Raw genomic sequence first — 5,552 nt, forward strand, 5'->3', positions numbered from 1 at the left:
AAATGTACAACGATTTGAAACGTCAGTTTTGGTGGCATGGTATGAAACGAGACATCTCCGACTTTGTTTCGAGATGTTTAATATGTGAACAAGTGAAAGCGAAACATCAAGTGCCTTCAGGATTACTTCAGCCGATCATGATACCTGAGTGGAAATGGGATCGAGTCACAATGGACTTTGTGTCCGAACTGCCATTGTCAGCAAGTAAGAAAGATGCGCTTTGGGTTGTTGTCGATAGACTGACTAAGTCGGCTCACTTTATCCCCGTGCGTACGGATTTTTCATTGGATAAACTAGCTGAATTGTACGTTTCTCAGATTGTGAGATTACACGGGGTACCTATTTCTATCGTGTCGGATAGAGATCCGAGATTCACCTCACGATTTTGGAGGAAATTGCAAGAAGCTTTGGGTACCAAGCTGCATTTTACACTGCTTTTCACCCCCAAACTGATGGTCAATCTGAGCGGATAATTCAGATACTTGAGGATATGTTGAGATGTTGCATCCTCGAGTTCAGTAGTTCATGGGAACGGTATTTACCTTTGATTGAATTCGCTTACAACAATAGTTTTCAATCAAGTATTAAATGGCACCTTACGAGGCTTTGTACGGTCGTAAATGCCGTACACCATTGTTTTGGACCGCTCGGTGAAAGTAAAATTTTCGGAGTTGATTTGATTAAAGATGCCGAACAGAAAGTAAAGGTAATCCGTGAAAGTCTGAAGGCAGCCACAAATCGTCAAAAATCGTATGCGGATTTGAAACGAAAAGACATTGAATATCAGGTGGGAGATAAAGTGTTTCTTAAAGTTTCGCCTTGGAAAAAGGTACTTAGATTTGGCCGTAAGGGCAAGTTGAGCCCGAGATTCATTGGGCCGTACGAAATCTCCGAACGAGTTGGTCTGGTTGCGTATAGATTGATTTTGCCCCCTGAACTTGAAAAGATTCACGATGTCTTTCATGTTTCGATGCTTCGACGTTATAGATCCGATCCGTCACATGTGATTAATCCCTCAGAAGTTGAAATTCAATCTGACTTGAGTTATGAAGAAGAACCGATTCGTATCCTAGCTCGTGAAGTGAAAGAGTTGCGAAACAAAAGGCTTCCGTTAGTTAAGGTGTTATGGCTCAAACACGGGATCGAGGAAGCTACTTGGGAAACCGAGAGCTCGATGAAAGAACGATACCCAAACCTATTTACCGGTAAGATTTTTGGAGACGAAAATTTCTTAAGTGGGGGAGAGTTGTGACAGCCCAAAATTGACCCTAGTCGGGAAGTGGTTCCGGGACCGCTAAACCGAGTCACCGAAATGTTCGAATGTGATATTTATTGTCTAGAATATGTAATTATGAATGTGTGAAAATTTCAAGCTTCGATTTAGTCGATTGCATGTGAGTTTTAGTAAATAGGACTTATGTGAGAAAATTTTGAAATGTGATAGGTCAAAGCATAAGGACCTATTAGTGCATGTTGAAAAAGGGGGGACTTGCATGTCAATTTCCCCCCCTCTATTAGTAGTGGCCGGCCATGACAAGTATGGTAGACCAAGTGTGATGGGCAAGACATGTCATAGACATGTTGTGTTGGTGCATCATGGGTGGAAACAATAAAATAATGAGCATGGTAATTAAATAATGAAAGGGAGGAGTGATGAAAAAAAAAAGAATGGTCTCATCCATGCCCCCCCATTGCCGTGAGTTAAAGAAAAGAAAAGAAAAATTTTGTTCATCCTTTTTCATCTTCTTTTGGCCGAAAATTCTAAGGAAGGAGGAAGGAGTTCTTGCTTCATGTTTGGTTTGGAAGAGGATTAGGAGGAGGTTTGGCCATACTTGTATCTAGATCAAGGTATGTTTGAGGTTGTGCCATGAGATTCATGCATGTTTTTAGTTGCTAGCTTGAGTTCTAATTAGCCCATGGTTCAAATCTTTGCTATGTCATGGGGATGATATTCGGCCTAGGTGGATTTTGTGTTAATGCCATTGCATGCTAAATATGAAGCTTGTTAATGATGCATGTGATGGTGGATTGATGATTCTTGAATCTTCTTTTTAGCATTTTTGAGTGAGCACATATGTGCATTAGTTGCTAGATGGAGAAGAATCGGCTAGCAAGTTGTGTGCTAAGGCCAAATATAATTTTTGTATATTAATGAGTAATGCATTTGTTAAATTGATGGAAAGGGAGAGGATGCTTTACTAGTGTATATATGTGTGTATTAGCCAAGTTTTGAACTTGAAACAAAATGGTGTTTAGTCAATACAAGTGACCATACTTGTAGAATGTATTAAGTGTTGCAATCGGCCCCAACATAGACATGCATATTCGGCCATAGGAAGGAGATTGGTGTTGCATGTATTCGGTTAGAGGCAAGTATATTGATGCTTTTGTCTTGGCTTAGAAAATTCGGCCAAGGGGGAAAATTAGCTAAAATGTTGAGTTTGATTCATGATTCCGTACATATGTGACTTTAATGTCTAATGTATAAATATAGGCTAAGTGCCTTGTGTTCCTCTTTTCGATGCTCAAATGATTAAATCAATTTATTTGTTTAATTAAGCTCAAGAGCAAAGGGGAACTAAATCCGATAAAGGGAAGGAAAAAGTGGTCGAATAGCTATCGGAATCGTTCGACAACATCCGAGGTAAGTTCTTGAGTAAAAGAGCTTAAATTATGATTTGATTAGATCATGTTTTAAGCAAATCAAAATCATGCTCTTTGTGTGTGGCTATTGAGCCGAAATTGCAAGAATGATAAGTGTCTTGTGTTTGAGTTTTGCTAACGAAAACGAAATACGAATGTGCCATGATTTATTGTTAAATGTGCATGGTTATTTGAATGATGTCCGGGCTAAGTCCCGAAGGCTTTGTGCTAAGTGACCATATCCGGACTAAGATCCGAAGGCATTTGTGCGAGATACTAAATCCAGACTAAGATCCGAAGGCATTTGTGTGAGATACTAATTCCGGGCTAAGCCCGAAGGCATTTGTGCGAGTTACTAAATCCGGGTTAAGTCCCGAAGGCATTTGTGCGAGTTACTATAACCGGGCTATGTCCCGAAGGCATTTGAACGAGTAGCTATATCCGGTTAAATTCCGAAGGTACGTGATTTGGGAATGAATGATCTTGCTGTAAAAATTTCAGTTAATACACTTGAAACATCCCAACATTAAGGTATGTTTCGTATGTGCTTTGAATTAGTTGAGCCCTTACAAATAAGTATTCGCTCAGTTGATAAATGAGCTACCGGCCTTTGGCTAAGTTGATCTTTGTGTATGAATAAAAGGGTTGGTAATGTCAAGTAAGTATGATATTGAAAAATTGTGCATATGAAATTATCCGTTTAGCTACATGAATGCTATACTTTTGTTGTGCTGGAATCCCTTGCTCAAAACTTACTAAGCATAAATTGCTTACTCCGTCTCCTTGATTCTCTATTTTATAGATTTTGGTTCTCCAGCTATCGGACTCGGGATTTTGAAGTCGAAGTCGCCCACACTATCAAAGCCCCCCCCTTTTGGTACAATTTTGGTTGAACTTCGAAATGGCATGTATAGGACTACCCTTTTTGTTGGGGGTCATGGACCCTTTGGACTTGTATAATTTTGGATAGCCATGCGAAAATGGCTTATATATGTTTGAGTATAATGTTATAATCATTTGGTATGGATATGGTTATTGAGAGGTGTGGATATGCTTAACAAGGATTGGCCATGGGAATGGTTAATCACTATCATAATTTGTGCTATTTATGCTAAAAGGGCTAGTTGAATCATGGAAACTATGAAATAGGTAAAGTCTACCTTAAAGGCAGATGCTGACAGCAGCAGTGATGTAGATTTGGAAAATCACTTAAAATAGTAGGAAGGGAATTAAATAGTGAATAAATTATGTAAACTAACCTTGATGAATCTATTTTCATAGCACAGTAACAAAACGATCATATGGACAGTATGTTAAGAGATATTCAGGTTCTCGTAAGACAGGGCCAGAATGGTTTCTGGATTCCCTGTTTCGACTTTGGAAATTCATTATAAATTAACCGGAGATAATTAGGAGTCATGCCATATATGTATAGATTCCTCTTTGAGTCTAGTTTCTATAGAAACAAACGAAATCAGTATTGAAGCCCTGTACAGGGAGATATCCAAGTCGTAATGCGCAAAGGTCAGTGTAGTCGATCCCTGTAACATGGGAGACTTTGACTAATAAACTGTACTAATTTGCCCAACTAAAAATTCTAGAAAAAAATATGTAGATGGGAGTATGAGTCTAGTTTTAGAGAAAATTTACGGAACTGGATTCCGAGTTTCTGAACTCAAGATATGATGTTTTTAAGCGACTAGTACGCAGATTGGCAGTGTCTGGGAAATTTTTTTATAAGTGGTTTAAAGTCTGTTAACACCTCGTGTTCGACTCCGGTGATGGTCTCGGGTTCGGGGTGTTACATAATGCTTGTTGGGTATGGAATTGAATTGAAATGTTTCAGGCAAACATGTTATTCTGCGCATCTGAATCGTGGTATTTTATAAAGATATGATCTAGCTTTAAATATGAATGCTTGATGATTAAGCTGAAGATATTTGGTAAGATGATAATCTTGGTATAAATGTATAAGTGGTACTATAATAAAGAAGGTAAAATGAGTATGAGAGACACATGTATGATGACATACAAATGCTATGTTTGTGGTTTAATTGAGGATGTTTAATCATTAAATGAATACTATGTTATATGCTTTTGATTTTGTATAAGTGTGTAAGAGATCAAGGTTGACCAAAGCTTGGAAAATCGCCTAGGTATATTCCACACAGGCAGAGACACGACCATGTGTCTCAGCCGTGTATGGAACACGACTTTGGGACACGGGCGTGTGGAGCCTTAAAGCATGAAATTTCCAATATTTTCGTAAGTTCTCGGTTTAGTCCCAAACCCTTTCTAAAGTATGTTTTGGGCTCCGTAGACTCAAATAAGGGACTATGTGTAAGAGAATGAACGCTTTGAAATATGAATAAAATTTTATGGCTCGTATTTTAGTTTAATGTTTGTATGTTTGTCTGGTAATGCCTCGTACCTTAGCCCGGCCTCGGATATGGGTAAGGGGTGTTACAGGAGTCGTAGTGGTTGACCGAATGGGGGAGTCCCCATTATGCCAATTCGGTCATAAGCTAGTAGGGAGTCGAAATTGTTTTTTTTTGGTTTTGCTCTACTTTTTGTCAGTTTTCTTTCTAGTCTTTTCAGTGCATTTTGAAGTTGAGGCCAAATTGACCTTTGGAGAATATTTGCTTTTCTTCTTCAAACCCTAACCGAATATCGTTCTCTCCCATCTCGTGTTCTTTGGGTTGAGCACCTTTTTCACTTGGCTACAACCAAACATTGTCGACTTTTCTCCCATCTTTTTCTGTCGACTCTATAGCTATTGATTGCTTCCCTTTTCTCTGTCAGATTGGTTTGTTTAACACCTCTCTTTGGGTAGTATTGTTGCCAAATACTACTTCACCCTCTTTTCCCTCGCCTTTGCTTTTGTGGTCAACTTTGAGGACTCACTGATA

The sequence above is a fragment of the Gossypium hirsutum genome, chromosome A05 (genome assembly GCF_007990345.1).
Source record: "Gossypium hirsutum isolate 1008001.06 chromosome A05, Gossypium_hirsutum_v2.1, whole genome shotgun sequence".
Classification (NCBI taxonomy): domain Eukaryota; kingdom Viridiplantae; phylum Streptophyta; class Magnoliopsida; order Malvales; family Malvaceae; genus Gossypium; species Gossypium hirsutum.